Genomic DNA, 22,485 nt, shown 5'->3' with positions numbered 1-22,485 from the left:
GCTCCACAGTGAAGTTAAAGAAAGTTTTAACTGACCCACCAGGGAGGAATTCTTTAAACATCCATCAGAGTTGTGTGATGAAGACCAATGAGTCAGGAAGTATCTGGGGACAGCTGATCACCACCCCGGTCATCTTTGGAGGCAAAGAGAACTGGGTCTGGCACCAGCCTCTCTGTGGGTCAGTGGGCGGAGTCAGCGGGAGTTAGAGCTCTAGTGGAGACAAACTCCCTCTAAGCATGAGAGGAAGAGCAAATTCTTTGAGTGCTTTCCATGCTTATCTCTGAGGCAGAAATAAGGTCACTTTCACATACTAAGGTTAAAAAACTCAGAATATAGAGGAGAGAGCAGGAAGTTTGAGCTCCTGGCGGGGGGTCTTGAGTGAAGGCAGCAGGTCAAGGGAGTTATGCAGCCAGGAGATGACACAGGAGAGCACCAGAGGCAGGGTGTAGTGTGGAGACCACCAATGACCGGGAGGATGAGCCACAGAGAGGAGGGACATGACAGCCCCGGGAGCTGGAGGCTTGGGCAGGGCTGGACTCAATGCTGTGGGTATAGGGCAAGCAGGGCTTGGTCCCTACCCTGGACTTCCTCCCCCTGCTTTCACTTCTCTGTCACACGAGACAGGAGCAGTTTCCAGTTGACCTGACCTGCGAAACAGCCTGCCTCGACACTCTTAGGCCAGTCTGGACAGCAGGACATTGCCCACAGGGCCTCGTGTACCAGGATATGACTGTCTAGAAGAATGCCGCAAACTCTCGCTTATCTACGGAACTACGTCTTCTCCTGCGCCCTCTCCTGTGTACAGTGCTGAAGCTTGTGACGGTCCACTTTATTTAGGGTTATTTGTAATCTTTCTCCAGGATCCCCTTCCGCCTAGCAAGCCTTCTCCTTGCTTTCCCTGGAGGGCAGGCACTTATGCTCCCCCCACCACCCCATTCCTCAGCACTTAAGTCTTCTCCAGAATTCTCTTCCCTTCTCTAAACCTCCTCCTCTGCCATTCCATCTCCTTTTTCTTATACATTCATGCTCTACTGCAGTGTGTAGGGGAGACGACAACTGTGGGTTTAATTCTAACAACATCCTTCATGATGCCTTTGACCTTGGGAAAGTTTGGGGAAATGAAGGCCTATCACCTCGTGTAGCCTACAGCTGAAATCTCCAGGGTGTGTGGAAGTGGGCCGTATTTAGGGACAGGCAGAGGGAAATATAGTGTGGTAATTGCATCTCAGCTTGGGTTCCATCCTTCTGTTGTCCGCCCTGCCAGCCCTCATCGCACAAACTTCAGTGAAACGTCACTGCATTGTCAACTGCAAGAGTTTTGTATGTCTGGGTCTACCCAGACTTTGTGTATTTTTTTGTGTCTCCATGTTTCAAAAACATTTCACTTCAATAACAAAGGCTTGTTGTTGCTAGGAGGTTTTAAAAATATATCATTGATGGAGACCAGCTCGAGCAAATGCCCTCTTGTTTCTGCCGATGTGAATCAGGATGACCTTTTCACCCTCTTCAAGAGGATATTTATAAGAACCAGACGTGGCGCACATGTTAGAGAGAGAACGTGCGAGGATGCCAAGCACAGTTGGAAAGAGGCAGAGAGCGCGCCTCTCTCTGGAATGATATTCATGGGAACCTGCCTGTAGATAGTGCATTTTTCTAGTTGGTCTTTGGAGGAGAGAATATTGTCTGCTCAGTGTACACACACACACACACATTTTTGTTTCTGTATTTCCCTCCCAGAAGTCAGAAGCTTAATCCTATGCTCTTTAGAAGGAAGGAAGTGGAGATCAGTTGGGCCTGGTTAAGGCGGGGATTATTTTTAGCAGCCAGCGGAAGGTGACCTCCTGGAGAAGCTGGGTGGTGGCGTGGGGAGGGACAGAGTTAGATGTGTCTTAGTCAGCTCGAGGTCCCATAACAAAGTGCCGCAGACTAGGGGGCTTAAACAATAGATATTTATTTTTCATGGTTCTGGAGGCTGGAAGTCCAAGATCAAGATGCTGTCAGATCCGGGTTCTGGTGAGGATTTTCTTCTTGGTTTGTAGATGGCTGCCTTATAGCTGTGTCCTCACATTGTCTTTCTGTGGTGGCCAAGGGGTGGGCGGTGGGCTGGGGGAGGGCAGAAGAGAAAGAGACCTAGAGATCGATCCATAGAGAGAGTGAGGGAGAGAGAGAGAGACAGAGAGAGAGAGAGGGAGTTTGTCTTCCTCTTCTTATAAAATCCTTGATCCCATCATGAAGGTCCCACTCTCATTACCTAATCTAAACCTGATTACATCCCAAAGGCCCCATCTCCGAGTACCGTCACACTGAGAGTTAAAGCTTCACCATATGTGTTTGGGGGAGGGACACAAACATTCAGCCCATATCTCTCTGGCAAGCTGGAAAGTTCTCAATGCCCAGCATACCAAGAGCTGCTCCTGCTCCGTCAGTCAGGTCCAGCCTCAGGAAACTCTGGACCTTGTGGAATCCTCTTCCTGGTGGGGCTGGCATCCCTGGGGAGGGTGATAGTCCCATGAACTGAATGGAGAGGGAGGCAGAAGAACTTCCTATGGAATAGAGCTCAAGGGCTCTACAGCTCTACCAAAAGTTACCAGCCTTTCATTTTGAACCAGATAGGGGATATTGGTGCTTTCTAGTTGGCCAGAAACCCCCCTCCCGCAAAAACAAACAAACAAAAAATCACACATTTTTAAAATTTTTTTTTTTTTTTTTTTGGTGAGGAAGATTGTCCCTGAGCTAACATCTGTGCCACTCTTCCTCTACTTTTATATGTGGGATGCCCCCATAGCAGGGCTTAATAAGCAGAGTGTAGGTCCATGCCCAGGATCTGAACCTGCAAACCCCGGGCCACTAAAGTGTGTGAACCCAACCACTATGCCACTGGGCAGGCCCCTTAAATGAAGTTTTTAAATTATATTAAGTTAATAATTAGTTATTACATTTAATTATGATGTAAGGTAATAAAGATATGTTTTTCATATCATTTTGGTTTTCAAAATTTAACTTTTTAATTTCACCAAGGTGTTTTCCTTGATGCCATCTGGAAAACTTACCTATCCATTTAAGCAAATCCCTATTTCTCTTTTGTATCCACCTCCCCTTCCTCTTTACCTGGTGGTACAAAGAATGGTATAGAATTAGTTGTTCCCTCACAAGGACCATTTTATTGTAAGCGATTTCATTTTCAATTTCTTTTTAGCACTATATTTGGAAACAAAACCCTGGACTGTGCTTGTAGCAGATGTTGCTTCCTGTCCCGTGAGTTTCCCGCAGGAGGCGTGGGTGGGGGGATCTGCCGCTGGCCATTCGCCAGGGAGCATGAGCTGGTGGTGCCGGAGGTTGTATGGCTCCTCTGGTGGCTCGAGCTCTGTGGCAGCCAGCACATGCACATCAGCTTGATTACCTCTCCATTCAGGGAGCTCACCCCTCTGAGGCTGGCTAATGCAAGGAGGGGAAGAAGGCCGGGAGCAGGGACGGTTCATGTTTTTAGCAGCCAGGGAAAAAAGTCTCTTTGTTTCTATTTTTTTTCCTCCTTTTTTCTTGGATTCATATAAAAGTTTTAAGTTGTTTGTGACCGAGTATCCACAGTAACCTCACACGGTGTCCCAACAGCTTGAACTGGAGGAGCCAAACCCCACCATTTCAAAAGACACAGTAGCCGTGTGAAAGAGGCCATCCACTCTCCTGCCACTTAGGGGGATTCTGTGCGACAGGCACGACGGGCTTTGCAGGCTTAATGCCTCATTTGCTTTAGGCAGATACAGCGATTGGCAGTTTTTGAAAACAAATTCAATTAACACCCTTTTCTTTGGGGGTGTCCTTTATTTCCCCTTCCAAAGTCATTCTCCCCGTCTCTTTCTCACAGGGTCTCGCGTGGGGCAGTTGGGGAGCGCTCCCTTCAGCCATGGACTTCCCCGTGGTGAAAGAGGTAGTAAGAGGTAGCAAGCCCTTTCCTGTCTACATATTCAAATTTAGAGGAGGAAAGTGCCGAATTATCCTTCAGAGTGTTGTAAGACCTGATCTGACCCCAAATTGGACTGTGAGAAGAAACAGATGGGAAAATAAAAGATGTCCTTTTTTTAAAAGAAATCCTTTCTTCTCTCAAGATGCTACTGCGGAAAACTGTCCCCACATTCCCAAGGATGAGGCTGGTCCAAGACCGCCCGGCCCGGCTGACTGGTGCAGGCCGTGTGGTGGAGGAGCACATGCGCTGTGTGATCACCGCCTTGAGTGGTTTTGGAAAACACACCTGCACAGTGTTAGCGAGCCGAACCCTCCCATCCCTGCCTTGCCTTCCATTTCTGAGGCCTGATTCCTTATTTAAAGGATTTTTCCTCTCTGTGTCCCTCGAGCTTCTTCGAAAGAGACAAAATATCCCAAATTTTTAGGACTGGGTCCTGATCCCTAGCAACCTGCCCCTTATGAAAAGAAGGCTAAGCCCCAGCTTGCTGACTTTTACAGCAGGACGGAACTGACCAACAATTTACTTACGTTGCCTGGAGCCAGCTCCAACACGAAGCCGGTCAAAACATCGTCAGCCTTTCAATGTTACCATGCTGGATTCAAAGTCTAGTAAAAGTAGAGAAAAATATCTTTCGAAGGCACAGGAAACATATGTAGGCACGAGTGTATGCGTGTGTGTGATTTTCTAATTGCATTGCAACGAGTGAAGTGGCAACTGTGGAGTTTTGCTTCGACCTTAAAGCTTTTCTTTTTTTTTTCCCCTGAGCGTTTCCAATCTAGGAGCCAAGCTGAATGTTTCCTCTCCCTGTGACAAGGGGGAGCCCAGGGTGCGCGGGAGGCTTGCTTCCAGTCTCGGTGGCTGAGATCCTTGTGCTGGTAGAGGCACAATACGATGTTAATGTTTGTGGGCACAGTGGGGTTTTACTGCAGCGGTGGTTTGTGTGTATGTGTGTGTGTAGAAAGAAAGGAAAGCGACAGAATTCAGATTCTCCTGAGTAGAAGTTTCGGCCTTTGTTTTAGCTTTTGTGTTATGAAGAGTTGCATGTGGCTATAAATATGAACGTGATTGGCAAAACCTGCAGATTAAATAAAATCTGTGAAGGGTGGAGAACGCTTTATACGCATCACACATTGGCAGTGTCTATTCATAGGATGCACATTCTAGAATTTGTTCTCTCTCTCTCTTTTTTTTTAGGCTTACTCATTCTACTTTTATGTGTCCTTTCCTCCTCTCCTCCCCTTTCAGAAATCTTATGCCAAGCAGCAGAACTGCAGATGTATGAGCAGGGTAACTCGGAGATGCTATCTGTTTAGATCACAGGGCAGGGCCATTCACCGATGTTGGCAAAGGGATTATTTAAGAGAATTCCTTGTTGGTGTCAACGTGACACATGGAATGACTTCACACTTGGGAAAAATAAGGCTGTAAGTCAATATTCCCTCACCAGCTTCAAAGTTGGAAATGCTTTTTACTCCTTTTACTCCTTGTCGGTTACTTCCTGATTCGAACCCACGCTTGAACATTTTCTCCTGCTAATTTTTTATTGTGATTTTGCCGTGAGGCTGTTCATTAGAAAACCTTGGCTGTAAGGTTGCTTTCCCTAAGCAATGGAACCATCAGCGTTTTCCAACTCTGTACCCTCTGACTCCCCCCCTTTTCAGCAAAGCATGAAAGGAGATTTGCTTTGCTACAGAATTTGGCAAGTTCCAAATATTTAAATTCTTCCTGCTGTTTATAGTTTTCTGATTCAGGAGTGGCTGGAAATATTGGAAATCTACATCTCCTCGGGTTTTGCAAAACCCAACCTGTTATAGGAATTCTTGTGAATTTGTCACAGATGACAACTCGCCTGAAGAGGAAAGACTGAACCACAAGCGCTCTGGAATGAACTATTTAAAATGAATGTCTCTGCTCCTGAGGCAGATCCCAAGACGGATTTTAGCATTTAGAAGACTGTGTAAATCTCACTCAGTCTTCAAAATCTCTGACCTGTCTTCCACTGGGCCTGGCAGAAAGTTTGTGACTAAAGGAGGCATGTTTGTGAAGAGAACATTTCCAAAGTTCTTTACATTGCTGCTTCTCAAACTTTTATGTGCGTATGAGTTATTTGGGCATCCTGTTAAAACGCAAATTCTGATCCCTTAGGTTTAGGAGTGGGGCCCAAGATTTTGCATTTTTAACAGTTTCGGGTGATCCCCATGAGCCACCATGATCGGATCTCATTTCTTCATTGGCAATGGAGGGGGAGTGAGCACGGGGTGAGCATGGTGCGAAAGTTCTGGAAAATTCGTTCTGACTGCTTCCAGCCCCACCAGCATTCTGCTCATTTGTAGGCCTTCTTCCAAAAGCATTTAGAATAAATTAAATAACGCTGTGCTCTTTCAGCAGCCAGCGTGTGGGGAGACAGGACAGACAGGTTACAGAAGAGAATGGGATCAGGCAGATGCAGTGAAAGATAAAGACAAATAGGGGCAGACAGAGAGTCTCTCCTGTAATTTCTGTCACTCTCTATCTCTTCCATCCTTTCCTCTCTGTTTCAATTTCTTTTTTTTTCCATCTTGTTTCCCTCATTGCTTTTCTGTCTGTTGTGAGATAACAGAATCATTTCACTCAAGTTCAGAGGCAAATGGGGACTTGTAAGAAAAGTGGACTGGACTAGAAGTCAGGAAAGCAGCATTCGAGCCACATCTCTGCCACTGGGTGCAGTTTGGGCCAGTAACTTGGGATTCCTGGCTCAGTTTCCTTTTCTGTAACATGAGCAGGTTTAGTTGGGTGATCTCTGTATCTTTCCCAGCTCTTTAGTCTTGCAATTTACAATCCATGTCAATAAGTTTATCTGTTACTTGAGGCAAATTTGTTCAACTTTCAGTGTAAATGAGTTAACGTGATGTCGTCAGGGTTACCGGAGTGCATAATTCCCATTCCCACCAGGCATGTAAATGTGTGCTCGGGAAGCTCTTGAGTGAGAATCCGTATCCCCCAGCATCACGGGAACACGCATGTGTGAGGCTGTTTGAACGAACCGCCCTCTAGATTTCTCAGAATTGAAAGTCTATTCTTCTCCAGGACCTTCCCAGTCTTTGTCATTCTGGCAACTTGAAAAGATTACAATTATTATTGTTCACATCATTTGAGGGGCAGATTCTTATCTTACATCCGCCCAGAGTCAGAAAACTCACTTGGAAGCCTTTAAAGCTTGACACTGTGAAAACTGTATTGTAAATAATGTCATTGTTATTTTTTGGGGAAGGAGGAGGAAGAAAAGATGGGGTCTGTTGGTTAAAGAGATGGAGTGTGGTGGAGAAAGGGGTGGTTGACCTGTTGATCACCTTTTGTTTTTCCTTTACGTTTTTTGATTTACAAGGGTAATAATCAACAAGTAATCAGATACGAAACGCCAAGCAGAAGGGAAAACAAAGGGAAGCCATTCAGCATTGCAGAGGATAAAACCTGTCCTCAGCCCAGCGGGTGACTGTGGGGAACACAACAGGAGGTAAAAACAGAAATTTGTCACCTCCAAGAATAACTTTCACTGGCTTCTGCTCCTGTTCTGGGTCCTGAGTCTGCAGAAAAAATAATCGAATAGAAGTTGAAGTTGTTTTGGACCATTTGAAAATGTTGCAGGGAACAGGGGACAGCTTAGGCAGGCAGATGTGTCTTGAGATTGTTTTTTAGAGATGGGAGACCAACGCTTACAGGTCTTCATGGGTCAGATTCACAGGTTGGTGCCCACCCAGGTCCCTTAGCCAGTAAGGGTCCCTTCACTGGACTGCTCATAGGAAAGAACCTGTGAGAGATGGAGCAGTCTAAACCTGAAAGGCCTAAACTTCATTGCCTTTCGATGTCCTAACAGCTGCTTAATGAAGATGGCAGCCCCCTGTTAACTATGCAAAGCATACTATGAGAGTGCGTATCAAAATCATCGCTTGCCTTCGCTGGACTTTGGTTTTGAGCCTTGTATCTCAAATTGCATTCATAAATGAGTGACCTGCCAAACTAAACATGCCAGTTGAGAAATCGCTTTCCCAGAATTGGTACTTCAGAGAATTTTAAGTACATTGGTGGAGGTAGGAGGTAGGTACCATACAAGCGAGGGCAGAAAACTGCTCTCGGAGGATGGGGGACATTGTTTTATTTTGTGTATTGTATATTTTGTATATTGAGTATAATTTTATTGTGATTGTCTTTTATTTATTTTTCCAGGAGATAAGAGGGTTTTCTATGAGAGCTCCTAAGCTAGCTGAGCTTGTTGATAATAGTTCTAATGGCCTGCAAATCCTCATTCAGGTTGTAGTCTATGTTTATTCATCTGATAACAAGTTTTCAAATGCGAAGTCTTGGAAATCTATTGGTAAAAGCCACTGTCCTGATTTAGTTTCTTTGCCCTCTGCCTTTCCTACCATCTATTTAATGAAGTGTTGTGTTGTTGTTTTTGTTAATACTGATGCCTTAATTGAAAAAACAGACAGCAAGTCAGTTTGAGCAGAGGGACGACGCTATCCATCTCTGCCACCACCTCCCTAGTCTGAGCATAGTCTTGCTGTCGGTTTATAGCAGCCTCTTGGCTGGTCTGCCTGCTTCCACTCTTGCTCTGTTCCAAAGATGTCCCCACAATGCAGCTGGAGAGATTGTTTGAATTGCAAATCAGACCATGTCACCCTCCGTTATAAATTGCTTTAATGGCTTCTCATTGCAATTTTTAAATTTTTAATATCATAAATACCTACGAATCCATTGCCCACCGGAACTGGAACATTAACAAGAACATTCATCTACTTATGCATTGAGCCCCATCCCATAACACTACCAACTCACTATTCTGAGCCTTGTATTTAATTATTCCCTTGCTTTATTTAAATATGGTTTTATTATATAAATGTATTCCTAAAAAGTGTCCTATTACCTTAAACGTTATGAAAAGTTTATCATGCTATGTGTTATCTTCTGGGGACTTGCTTTTTCCATTTAATAATATATTGCTGGGATTCATCCACACCGTTGCATGTGGTTGTAGATTGGCTTTAACTACTTTATAATATTCTCTTGTGTGACTATGCCGTGATTTGTTGATGTGTTCTCCAGCGGATGGGTCCTTTGGCTGCTTCCAGAGTTTTGCTAATGGGGACAGTGCTGCTGAGAACACTCTTGGACAACTTCCCACTGCTCTAAGGGTAAAGACAAAAATTCTCATGTGGCCTCTAAGTCTCTTTATGGCTTGGCCCCTACCAAACTCTGCATGCTCGTCTCATTCCTCATTCCCCTCATTTTCTATGCTTCTGTCACTCCATCCCAGGCAGAGGTACAGTCAAGGGTGGAAGAAAATAAGAAGGGTGTGTCCAAGAGATTGAAATAGGTCATCTTTCCCTTTCCCTTTTCCTTGTTAACTTCAACATTTCCTACAAATCCCAAATCAATCAGTAATCTATACTTTGATATATCTTACTTGATAGCCCAGAACAAGAGGTCACTTCACTTATTTTGTGCTTTTATAGCTCCATGTACCTCCTGTTGAGGACACTTGCTGCTGTTATCATTTTTAGCACACCACATTTGCATGACTCTGATTAACACCTGCTTTTCGACTGGACTCTGAGCTCTGAGGGCTGGGACAGTCTGTCGTTGTTCACAGTTATACCCCTGGGACCCAGCATGATGCCTGGCACTAAGTAGGAGCTCAGTATGTATTTCCAAATGAATAAAAATGGTAATTCACAAAGAGTTAGGAGAGTGATTGAAAATGCAGAAAGACCACATAACAGGATGCAGTAGGTTTCTTGCTCAAACCTCTAGAGCAAGAGTTGGCAAACTTTTTCTGTCCAGGACCAGACAGTCAACATTTTAGACTTTGCAGGCTGTGTGGTCTCTGACAAAATTACTCAACATTGCTGTCGTATCACGAAAGTAGCCATAGTTAATATGTAACCGAATGAACATGGCCGTGTTTCAATAAAACTTTATCTACAGATATTGAAACTTGAATTTCAAAAAATTTTAGCGTTCAAGTGTCATGAAATGTGATTCATGTGTTATGAAATATGATTCCTTTGATTTTTTTCCCCCCAACCATTTAAAAATATGAAAACCACACTTAGCTGGGGGGGCTGCACAAAAGCAGGTGGTGGGCTGGATTTGACCTGTGGGCCATGGTTGGCTGACCCCTGCTCTAGAATTGCCCTGGACTATTGCAGTGATGTTGGATCAAGGTCAGCCCTTAATCACTGTTTGTAAACAGGCAGCCACTGGGGATGGAGAGTGAGGAAAATGTCCAGAGTTAGTGCCTTATTTAAAGAATTAAAAGCTACTTTTTTTTTTTTAACTTTTCTTGAAAAGTTGCCAAATGTTTCTCCTATCCCCCAGCCCTTCCATTGCCATCTTCCTCCTTTGATGCTGAAATTAAAATTCAGGCACTTAAAAGTGCATCTTGTGACAGCCCTGTCCTCACCCCACATTGCATAATAAAGAAACTGCACGCCCACTCACCTTGCCATTGCCCTCCAGGCTGATTCATTTGGCAGGAGTGAGCGACCAACCGCTGCAATTCGCTGACACTTTCACATATCAAGGTCCCGGCCGGCCTGACCTAACGTGCTCTGTCTACCTTTGCACGGATGCAGGCGTGGGTTCACCAACATTACCATGAAACCGGCAAAACAAAGCGAAACAAAGCAAACACAGGCTTCTGCTTTGCAATATTTGTGAATATAAAGCCATGTCGACACACTTTTAAATCTGTCAGCAGACAAACCCTGGAAGGTAGCTCACACTGTCTCCATGTTAACTTGTTGTTGTTCACTGAGATGGGAATATTAATTTATTGGAAGGGATGTGCATCAGTACAGCTCTGAAAAGAAAGTGACAGTGTGCGGCCCTGGCGTGTACCATTAAGGGCTGGAGAGAGGAGTGGGGTGACGAGAGGCAAGGGCACTGTGGCCTTCTCATGGCCTAGTTGTTGGAGGTGGCAGATGCACTTCCTTGTCTTGACTTACAGTGTGGAAATTGTTAACACTGTAAACCCCTACAGTTGGAAAGATGCCCAAAAGACTATCTAATTCTGCCCTCCACACTCAGAAACCCATCCAAGGCATGTTCTGGTCTTTACTTGAAGGCTGATGGTCTTTAGGTTCCAATTTACCTCTTTTGGTGGACTGTGCCCAGACACCTTTCTCTCACTGACCAGTTCTCCAGATGAGAGATGACACCTGGCTAGATGCTATATAATATTTGACCACAGGTGTCAGGGCACCTTCTTCCAAGCCAGCAACATCTTTTGCCTGAATTTCTGCACCAACTGGTCTCCTTGCTTCTACTCTTGTCCCAAATAATTCACTCTCCACTTACAAACTTGAGTGGTCTTTGAAAGCAGAAATCAGATCATATCACTCACGTGCTTCCCATCCTCCACTGGGTTACGTTTAGAATAAAATCCAAAGTTCCTACCCTGTGTTATGGGTTGAACTGTGTCCTCGCCGAAAGATGTTGAAGTCCTAAGGACCTGTGAATGTGCATTTATTTGGCAACAAGGTTTTTGCAAATGATTGAGTTTGGGTCAATAGGGTGGGCCATAATTCAACAGAACTGGTGTTCTTGTAAAAAGGGAAATTTGGGTACAGAGACAGATGTGCACAGAGGGAAGATGATGTGAAGACATAAGGAGAATGCCATCAACAAGCCAAGGAATGCCTGAAGCCAGTGGAAGCAGGAGAGATGCCTGGAACAGACCCTCCCGAACAGCCCTCAGAAGAAATCAACCCTGCGACCCCTTGATTTTGGGATTCCAGCCTCCAGAACTGAGAGAGAATAAATTTCTGTTCCTGAAGCCTCCAGTTTGAGGGACTTTGTTATGGCAGTCCTAGGAAACTAACACTTGCTTACAAAGCCTGTGTGACCTGGGCCCACCTTCCTTTCTGAACTTCCTTCCCTTGATACTTCAAGGCTCGCTCCCCACCCACTGTGCTTTAATGCTTCCCAACTGGGGCAGCACTGTGGCTGCCCAAATCGCACTGAGAAAAGCAGGGGGGGGGGGGGGGGGGGGGTTGGGGGTGGATTTTTGGTCATTAGAGTCAGAGGCTTTTTTTGGCATTTAATGGAAGGGGAGGCCAGGGAGGCTGGAAATACCCAAATGCATGGAAGTGTCCCACACAGTATTGCACTAATGGCCCCACGGAGAATTACTGCACCTCATTGGCCTTCATTCAATTCCCTGAACCTGCCCCCTTCCTCCCTTAGCTCAGGGCCTTTGCATGAGCTGTTCTCTCTGCCTGGAATGTTCCCCCCTGCTCTTCAGTTGGTTAGATCTCAAATGTGATCTTCTCAGAGAGGCTTTCCAGATTGTAAAGTATCCACTTGTTCACTCACTTTCTCAACAGTCTTTAAAAAACACTCCTGCATGGGTTGCATTATCAATATTTGATTTTTTAAAAAGCTTAGTAGTTTGTTTGTCTCCTCCACTAGAATATAAGCTTCATGAGAGCAAGAATCGTGTTTGCATGCCCAGGATCTAGAGCAGAACATGGACACGTAGTAGGTGCTCATGTATACATGTGGGTTGAATGAATGAATCCTGAGCCCTGCAGCTGGAAATCCATGAAAGCCTGGGAGTCAGGGAGAGAGGAAGGGAAGAGGTGTGGAAGAGATAGGGCAGGGAAGAAGATGGAATTGGTGAAATTTCATGGGAGACGTGAGAAGGCACTGGTAAGGCGGTGAATTTAATGGCAGCTGGACTTTCCAGACTGTTCTCAGACCGTGAAACAGGAGTGCACAGATTCCTGGAAGAGCTTTTGGTGAAACAGTCTTTCTTCTTTATACAGCAAGGAACAGCCTTGTAGAGTTTCATTATCCCCAGAATGGCAGAGACTGGAAAATAGAGCTAGCTTCCCTACGGTTTACAGAAACTCATGGATGTGATGGACAGCATGTTGCCTTTTAATGAGTTTTAGGATAATTGGGAGCCAGGTGGGGAAAACCCAACTATAAAGTTGATGTTAAGAAGGACAAGCCCACCTTCCGTGGAATGCCTTTTGTGTCTCTGTGAGAGCCAGACCTTGGGCTGGATGGGACATGGACTTCCAGTGTGGCCATCCTTACTTTTTAGGGGCTTATCTCTTCCTGGAAAAGATACAAAACAAATATTCAGCAAGCTTCTGCAAGGACCTTGAAATTGGGTCATTTCAAAGGACATACAGTAATGAAAACAGTTTTATTTTTCAACCCAGTTGCAGCCTTTGCTCTTCCCTTAGAAGTCCTCTATTTTACTTAGCTTGCTTTATATAAAGTTTCATTTTCCATCTTGCTGCACACTCGGAACTATGGAGGCAAGAGCCACGGCTCTCAGCTGGGCGAGAGATGACCCGCGTTGAAATTCCACTTCTGCTGCTAATTTGTTGGGTGACCTTCAGTGTTTTGCTTAACCTTGTAAGGGCCTCACTTATTCTATAGAAAATTTGACGAGAATACATGACACCACAGGGAACTGGTGATGGTCAAAGAATGAAATAATATATGCGAAAGCACACCGAGGATCTTTCTCTCTCGTCTTTCTTTTCCTTGGTTTTGTTATTTCAGCTCTTTCCCTGAGGCCCTTCCCTTCAGGGCAGCCCCTCACCTTTCTTGTCATCTTTCCCTCCTACAGGTTTCCTAAACGTCAGTCATTCATGTACCACATTCACAATTTGTGGTATATTTGAGCACCAATTGCACTATTATTTACTTAGTATTTTCTTTAAATTGACTCACTTTTTAGGGGCCAGCCCCATGGCCGAGTGGTTAAGTTTGCGTGCTCTGCTTCTGGGGCCCAGGGTTTCCCCAGTTCGGATCCTCGATGCAGACATGGCACCACTCATCAGGTCATGCTGAGGCGGCTTCCCACATGCCACAACTAGAAGGACCCACAATTAAAATATGCAACTATGTGGGGGGATTTGGAGAGAAAAAGCAGAAAAAAAAGGAAGATTGGCAACACTTGTTAGCTCAGGTGCCAATCTTTTAAATTGACTCACTTTTTAATTTAAATTGGTTTACTTGAAAAGGAAAAATGTGCATCACTATATATGATGATGATGAGATCATAAGTTTTCAAGCTTATTTTCTCTAAGACACATTGTATTACTATATGGTCATTAAAGTTAAAAAACATAAAAACAACAGTCTTGGAGTCCTGGCTTAAGCGCCACTTCCTCAGTGACTCCTTTCCTAGCCACCCAGACTAACTCATTCCCCTGTCATACACCCTTGTTTCCTCTTCTGTAACACTCTTCATGCCCTCTTGTAATTATCACCTCATATCTGCCTCTTCCATTAGAAGGGAAGCTGTATGAGGGCAGGAGCGGTTCTTGTATATCCAGGGTATAGCATGGGTCCTGGAATGTAAAAGGTATTCAAAAAATTTTTGCAGAATTCGATAAGAAGTTCATCTACATATTGATTTAAGACTATCTCGAGACCACTAGTGGAAAACTGCAGTGCAAGACAGCTTCTCTTTCTTCTATCTCAGCGCTTTCCAACGTGGAGACTTTTGGAGTAACTATGAGCAGCCAAGTCACAATGAACTCATAGAAAGCTGTGGGATACATAGTTAGGAGTCTAGGCACTTCCTCTATTGATCCAAATTTGAAGAATTGATATGTGCAGGGCATAAAGAGCTTAGAGCTATGGGATTCTCAAAGCTATGAGTTCTTGGGATGTATAAGTAATGGATAATTGGCAACTTCTTTTTCTATTCCAACAGACTTCTTCCCGCATAAAGTATATTCTCACTGGGAGTGTTTTGTTGTTGTTGATGATGCCTGAGCAGTACTTAAACCTCCGTGGAGTCCCCAGAGGAGTCTCTAAACCTTATTTGTACCTGTTGTTCCCTTGACCTCCCACATCTGGTTCTGTTAAAAGTTTCCATGAGTTTCTGAACATCTGAGAAAGCGGTCGTGCAGACATTGTAGTTGTCTTGGCAGGTGTCTGGTTCTGCATGGGTACTGAGTCCTTGACAGTGGTTTTCTAGAAAAATGATGTGCTCCTTATCTATTTGTTAATTCCTTCCACATATCACAAGACTTTTCTGTAAATTCCCATCAGTCTTGACAAAGTTATCTTGTAGACTTATGTAGTGATTTTGATGGCTGCACAGAGCTGTTTGTCTTGTTCAGAACTAAATTAATAACACCACGATGGCACCTACTTTAGCACCAAACTTCTTAAACTCTCCTAATATACTAATCAGCATGTCAGTGAAATATTTTTTTTCTGGATAAAGACAAGCCTGGCGAAATGGATTAGACATTCACATGGCATTGCATAATTCAGCATGCCAGTACGGTGCATATGATTTGCATTAATAGCCTGCACTGGAAGCTGCTGCTCATAGGTTTCTCTCATTAGGTCGAATATGGAAGATTCCAGACTGTCAATCAATTACAGTAATTTTCTTTCCCATATTTATTCCATCACTATCATTGACAGCTACCATTAAGTGACATTAATACAATACAATATCATCTTGCATTTCTACAGAGCATCTCAGGGTGCCTAACAGTTCCTCTCCAGCCAAGAAGTCACATTACAAAGGAAGAAGTGCCCTCATTCTCTAGGTAGAAAATAGATTGCTAACTCTTGGATACTGTGGGAGCTGCCAAGAATTTCTGGAGGTGTTCCTGACTTCTGGACATGAGTGTTTACTTTTCTGTTGTCTAAAAGTACCCAAGGCTGTGACTCTGAGGCGTGGGGTGGCTTAGTGGGCAGTGACGACTTTCCAGGCAGCCCACTTGACCACACTCCCCACCTCCACTCAACCTTGGTTTAGGACATGTTTACAAGGCAGAGGCAGTGGGGACCCTTGTGAAGGAACTCACTTTCTTAGAAGAACAACAGTTGCTGAATACCACTCTTCTGCAGTAATTTCTGCCTCCACACCTCCCTGTGCTATGCAGCTTACACCATCACTTAAAGTGCCATTGGCCATTTTGACTTGGGAGACATTTTGACTTGGGAGACATTTTGACTTTAGCATAGACATTATTTGTATATGTGAAGTCTCCAGACTTGATGTATCTTCCCTTCTCCTTCTGTCTTTCCTGTAGTCAAGGATTATCAGAGTTTTGCTGCACAGAAGCCATCTCTGTTATCTGAGTGTCACCAACTGAATATATGGATTACTCCCTTGCTCAGTTTTGGGTGACACACTAGTAGGTTTTCCAGATAAGATACAGGATGCCCAGTTACATTTGAATTTCAGATAAGTAAGGAACTTTTTAGTATAAATATGCTCCAAATATTGCATATAAAAATTTCATCTTTTATTTGAAATTCACATTTAACTGGGCATCTTGTATTTTTATTTGACAAATCTGGCAACCCTACCCATCATGTGAGTCATAGGCCTGAGAACCAAGCCAATCAAGCTGCTGACATCCTAGGAGAAATCAAATCAAGACAATATGTCTACACTGAGCTGAAGTATTTGCAAAGTGCTGTGCTCACAGCTGTGGGAGATGCAAAACAGTGTCAGACCTCGTGAGAAAACAACAGGAGAGGAATGGCCACCAGCCAGAGGGAAGCTATAGTGCTAGTGCAAAAAGTTGGGCTCAAGAACTACAGAAAAGCAAAACAGTATTAAAAAAATTGTTCCTAGTGGTTTTCTTTATCCACAACCTTTTGTGATGACTTCTTGCAATCGAGGCTTCTGCTCTGCAGCCTGGGAGAAGGCTGGAGAGGCTGGAAAAGAAAGCTTTCTGAGAAGCAAGGAGGCTTGTGGGCAGAGCACTCACCTTAGTCTTTTATGGCTGGGTAAAGCAAACATCAGCTTGATTGATGATTGAGGGAGAGAGCCTGGGAGAAACAATCAATAGGTATTTGTGGTTGGATGACTGACAAATTTTTGAGTAGGGATTGCATGATGAAAGATATTTTACCAAGACTATTTTGGAGGTGTTGTGCAGGAGAATAAGGAGGATAAGGCCTCCTTTGATAACTGGAAAAAAATCAACCATCTGCCCTGATGGTGTTGCCCTTGCCTCAATATCCACACTGGGTAACACCTGATACCGCCATCCCTCCTCATCCAGTAACCTAGTATCAAGTAGCTCAGGGGTCCCAGAGCGGTTGTGATTATTATAGCAGATTATTATAGCTCTGCTTCGTCTGAGAACTGGGAGAATAATTACACACTGGAGGAGGGAAGTATGGAAAAAACAAGAGGCAGCATTGTGAGGACAACATTAAAAAAAGTAACAAAGGAAAATTAGATGAGCTGGGGAGCAGGGTGTCGTTAACTTTTTTCTGATCAATTAATATTCGTATGGTTTGGGGATAAGGAACTGTATGCCTTGTATTTTTGCTTCTGTTATCTGTAAGGCAAACTTTATTCTTATTTTTAAGGACTTTTAAGCAGTTCAGAAACTTTCTCAGGTGGACAGCAGCAAGGACGGTGGCGGGATTGGAGAACGGGTCTTTAAGACTTGTTCTAGTCCCACTTCCCAGACCCCTGGCTCCCTGTTGAAAAGCAGCTCTGCAAACTCCCTCTCCACTTTCACAGATGTGCATGTTGGTGAAACCATCACAGGTCTCTCTCAGTCTGCGGCTCTTATGCGCGTGTATTGCATTTTATTTTACTGTTTGGTACAAAAAGAAACTTAGAGTCTGGATTCAGCATAAATGATAAAAAGGATCTAGCCTGCCTCTGTGACAGAATGTATTTGCAAAGGGGATAAAGACATTGACTCACTTCCATCTTTCGACTTCCTAGAATGGACAACTCTTCTGGAAAAAATGGTGTTTCAGGCACTGGTAAGGAGGTGATCTGGTAAAATAGTTAGCCATAATATTTTACAAAAAGAAGAACTGTAATCAGATGCTATCCCACAGAATAAAGCAAGACAGAACAACAGAAATATGTCTAATCTTTTGAAAGACACCTAGACTTGTTTCTGAGGAGGGTGGGAAGGCTTTTGAGATACTGGGAGGGGAAAAGGATATTCAAGCTGAGAAGGCTCTTAGTGGTATGAAAGCTGCATGAGGGTTTGGGGGGAATGAATGAGATGACACCTACATAATAAACTTTAGGCCATCACACCTCTCCCACAGAGCTTGTTTGGGAACCGAGAAAGAGTGACTCAAGAATTTAAAAATTTATGACAAGAACAAGCACTCAACCTACAAGCTTCCCCCTCTCTTTCCTTCCCGTGCACTTTGTTTCCTTGGATTCTTTATATCTCACAGTAAGTAATTAATAGTTAATAAAGAGGTAACTGCTAAAGCCTATGATTTTGCCCTCATGCCAACTTTGAAGCAAGGCTCCGCCCTTCTTTACATTTCCTTCAATGAAAATTCACTCCACGAGGTAGAGAATGCAGATTTTACTGAAGATTTTATAAGGGTGACTAAAGAGGGAATTTACATCTCACAATGCTCAGACTTCATTCCCCAAATTGCCATTAGATGTTTCTTCCCAATTCTGTTCTCAGCTATTGGCCTTTGGGTCCTTTAAACCTTCCACAAAGTAGCTTGTCAAATTCTCCGTTTTAGAGAATTCTTCACTTCTACCTGCCCATAATTCTTTTGCAGAAAAATTTAGCTTTTCCTCACTCTCTCAGTCCTTGGCACCAGCCCACCCACAGCCCCTAGGTGGGTACCCAGCCTTAGATCAGGCTTATCAAAGCATTTCCCCCGAAAACATGTTTCTCCTTCTTGCAGGGAATTCATGTAAAACTGCTAAGAAAAATGATATTTTCTTTGTGTTGCCACAGGAACATAATTTATCAGGGAACAATATCTGGCAAAGTTTACCATATGCTTTGGGTTTCTTAATTTTTAGATTCCTTGCTGATTTCTTATTCAAGGCTAGAGGTTGGGTTTGGTGGCAGTGGAGATAAGTGGATTCCTGTCCAGCTACACTTTCAGGATGACATCAATTCTTCCCTTACTTTTGAGTGAGTGTTTCCAAAGCATTCCTGGTGGATGTCTACCCAGTAGCCAGGAGACAAACTGGTATTTTGTTTTTTAACTTCTCCATCCTTGGGCACTGGCCAACCGTCTTTCTTCCTTCTCTTTGTTTGGGGACTGTCCTCCTTGGAATTTCCCCGTGTCTCTTGTGGAGATCATGGGCTTTGCCTTCCACTGGGTGATAAGAATTCCTTTATGACCACACTGAATCAGATTCTAAGATCTTAGAATAACTATACTAATTTTCAGATTTTATCATTATTGGTTGCTTATACTCTTGGGGACACCAAAGTTTAGTGATTCTGCATATGGTCCCCAGCCTGGGGGACTCCAAGATGTTTCCTCAAAAGTTGGCTTATAAATACTTTCCTCCCATGCAGCAATTCACCCTCCTGCGTCTTGTGTTACTTTTATGGAAATGATTTTCATTAAGGTCATCTTTTCTGAAGTGAAAATCAGACTCCATTTATACTTGGTAGGTAGTAGGCTATCAAAGATATTTGTTAAGTAAATCTGGGAAGTTTAGGATGTGTCATTGGTTTTTAGACCTAAGTGGGGAACACCTTCCCAGAAGTCATGTGTTTCGCTGCTTGTCATTTCTCTTCCCTGAAGACCTGTTTTCTGTCATTTTCCCAACCCTGAGTGAGCTCTTTTCTCTTTCTGACTCACCTACCTGTGATATTCTTTGATTAGCTCATCATTATTTGATCAGTAATTCTGCTCACGCTCAAGAATTTTTCTTCTTTCTCAACTTACTGATTCTATAACACATCTTCCTTCCCAACATTTCTTTCTAAGGCAGACATTTTTCCTAGTCATCCTTCTTTCTCTCGTTTGATGTATGGCACATCCTAAGGAATATCAGCTGCTACATCCACCTCTCCACATGCCCCTCTTCCCCACTAGACCTCCCTGTAGCTATTGCTCCCACAATGACTCCATGTCTTCTTGCTCACTGTGCCTCATTTCTATCCTTGTCATTCACGGGTAACAGTTCAATGATCTTTCCCCTTCTCTGTCCACTGAGTTCACTTACAATTTACAATCCAAACAGTTCCTGGTTGTCAGCTTGCCTGATGGTAACCTCTAATATTTACTCTTGTTGTCCCTCCCTCCAAATATTTCCTGTCACCTTTCATCTCTGGAGTTGTCAGTATTCATCCCAAGTTCTTTCTTTTTCTTTCTTTTACTTCCTCCTTCATTCTTTTTTGCTCTCTCTTTACTTTTAAATTTTTTTTTAAAGATTTTATTTATTTATTTTCCTTTTTCTCCCCAAAGCCCCCCAGTACATAGTTGTATACTCTTAGTTGTGGGTCCTTCTAGTTGTGGCATGTGGGATGCTGCCTCAGCGTGGCTTGATGAGTGGCACCATGTCCGCACCCAGGATTCGAACTGACGAAACCCTGGGCCGCCTACAGCAGAGCGTGCAAACTTAACCACTCGGCCACAGGGCCGGCCCTTCTTTACTTTTAAATTTTGAGTAATGGTAGATTTGCAAAACGTTGCAATGATAGCAAAGATAGTACAGAGTGGTCCCGTGTACACCTTACCCAGTTCCCCGCATGGTCAACTCTTACATAATTACAGTGCTATGTCAAAACCAAGAAACTGAGATTGGTAAAATGTGTGCGTTGAGTGCTACACCCTTTTACCACATGTGTAGATCTGTGTAACCATCAAGATACAGAACTCTTCCACCACCATAGAGATCTACCTCATGCTAAAATTTTAATAGTTAAAGCAAAAATCAGAATATTCTCTATTTCATGAAGTTTCTAAGTCTTGGATTTGTTGGGGGCATTGACATAGAGTTTCCCTTCTTCATAATTATACTCATCCACCATCTCTAACCCCATGGCGACCACTAATCTGTTCCTCAATTCTGTAATTTTGCCAGTTTGAGAATGCCATATAAATGATATTGTACATTATATGACCCTATTGAGACTGGCTTTTTTTTTCATTCAGCATAATGTCCTTGAAGTCCATTCAAGTTGTTGCATGCATCAATAGTTGATACCTGTGTATTGCTGAATAGTGCTCCAGGGCATGGATGTACATTTACCTGTTGAAGGACATTTTGGTTGTTTCTAGTTTTTAACTTAGAAATAATCTTTTCTTTTTCTGATGTTTTTCTTCTAGGCTGCTACTTTCTAGCTGGTGTTTGCAAGACAAGAAAATCTTTTGGAAGAGGAAGACTTACCCACTGGTTCTTTTGCTTATTCAAGGCTTGGATTCAATCCAGAGTGATTGACAACATTGAAAGTAAACTTTTCTTTTCAGAAACAGTCTTGGGTTTTGGCATCTGGACTTAGACTTTCTGTTGCAATTTTCATTTGTCAGTAAATGCTCTGCCTGGGGTGAACGTGCTAGATTTCACCTCCGAAGAGGTGTTCCTATATAAATTTTGATCATAAACAAAAATCAAGTTTAGTTATTTTAAGTTAGGATGTTAATTTAAAATGACTACATCATTACAAGGCCTTTGGTGCCTGTTCAGGAAAGCCTTCAAGTTATTTCTGGCAAAATGTATCGAAACTAGTGGCTTTTAGAACTCATTACTCAAGGGAAACAGGACGAGCTGAGTTTCAGCTGTTTGACTTGAAGGCGGGCTTACCCGGTGGCATTTGCTAAAGAAAAAATTCACAGGCTCATTTTCCAAATGAGTTGAAGGTTCAGTATTTTGTTGGTGTTTGAGAGGGAACTCCTGAGCACTGATGGGCTAGTTTTATCTTGGTTTTAGTAAATTAGTGAAGTTGCCTGACATTTTTGGCATGTAGTGATGAAGGTTGACAAAGAGTTTCCCTCTCGTGAGTAACTTGGCTTCATGTTTGAAGATTTCACATATTTGCGTAAAGTCCAAGTTGAGGTGATTATGTGGCAGAAAAATACAACATTACCAGATACTTTAGTCTTTCAGGGCTGAAAGGAATTTTGACATATGTGAAACTGAAGTTTGGATGGGCACATCAATATTTTTTCTTAAAGTTTACAGTAAATTTAAAATTTTAATAGTTGAAGCAAAAATCAGAATCTTCTCTACTTTATGAAGTTTCGAAGTGTTGGCTTTGTTGGGGGCATTCAGGTTTAGTTAACACCCTTGTGAGAGTAAGCTCCACTCCCCATCCTCCCCATCTTCCCTCCCCCAATTTTGAATTTTTCTTAACACCTGGGAGATGATAATGCCTTGGATTTGTATAGCCTGTATCGGGAAGAACTGAAAGCACTTTGTACACTTTATCTAATGAATCCCTAGTTTCCCTCCAGAGAGGCAGAGGAAAGTGAGCTATAGATAGGCCCAGCAGATTGCTGTGTTGTATGACAAGCACTGAGTCACCCAAGTGAGTCACTGGCAAGATGGGGAGGGCACTTTCCACCCAGGCTAGTGTTCTCAGACCAGAGTTTCCAGCATTTGTTTCCACAATGTCCCAAGGTGTCTTCAAGTGTCTCATGAGATTACTGTAAGAGCTGCGTGTCAAATTTGAATGAATATCAACCCCCCAAAAAGGACAAAAACAAAACCATTTTTGGAAGGTTTGTTAAGATGTGCTACAGAGTAGACCCATCTAGGGCAGTACTGTAGCTCAAGAAAGTTTGAG

At 43.4% G+C, this 22,485-nt stretch overlaps 2 long non-coding RNA genes across 3 annotated transcripts in view; one reads left to right on the top strand and one right to left on the bottom strand.

Moving 5' to 3' along the window:
• LOC139077263 (uncharacterized) overlaps positions 1-22,485 on the top strand; it is a 135,855-nt gene that overhangs the window by 50,736 nt on the left and 62,634 nt on the right. The window contains exons 1-2 of one of the 2 annotated variants that reach the window (XR_011529621.1): positions 7,918-9,132; positions 21,029-21,151. This is a non-coding gene — a long non-coding RNA (uncharacterized lncRNA). Of the gene's footprint in view, positions 1-7,917; positions 9,133-21,028; positions 21,152-22,485 lie in introns of those variants that run through there. The other variant, XR_011529620.1, reaches the window with a different exon arrangement.
• LOC139077264 (uncharacterized) lies at positions 1,941-4,825 on the bottom strand. The gene is made up of 3 exons (XR_011529622.1): positions 4,489-4,825; positions 2,403-2,489; positions 1,941-2,103 (listed from the first exon to the last, which is right to left on the bottom strand). It is a non-coding gene; the product is annotated as an uncharacterized lncRNA (long non-coding RNA).

The sequence above is a fragment of the Equus przewalskii genome, chromosome 19 (assembly GCF_037783145.1).
Source record: "Equus przewalskii isolate Varuska chromosome 19, EquPr2, whole genome shotgun sequence".
Classification (NCBI taxonomy): Eukaryota; Metazoa; Chordata; class Mammalia; order Perissodactyla; family Equidae; genus Equus; species Equus przewalskii.
This window is presented reverse-complemented; position numbering and strand designations above follow the sequence as displayed.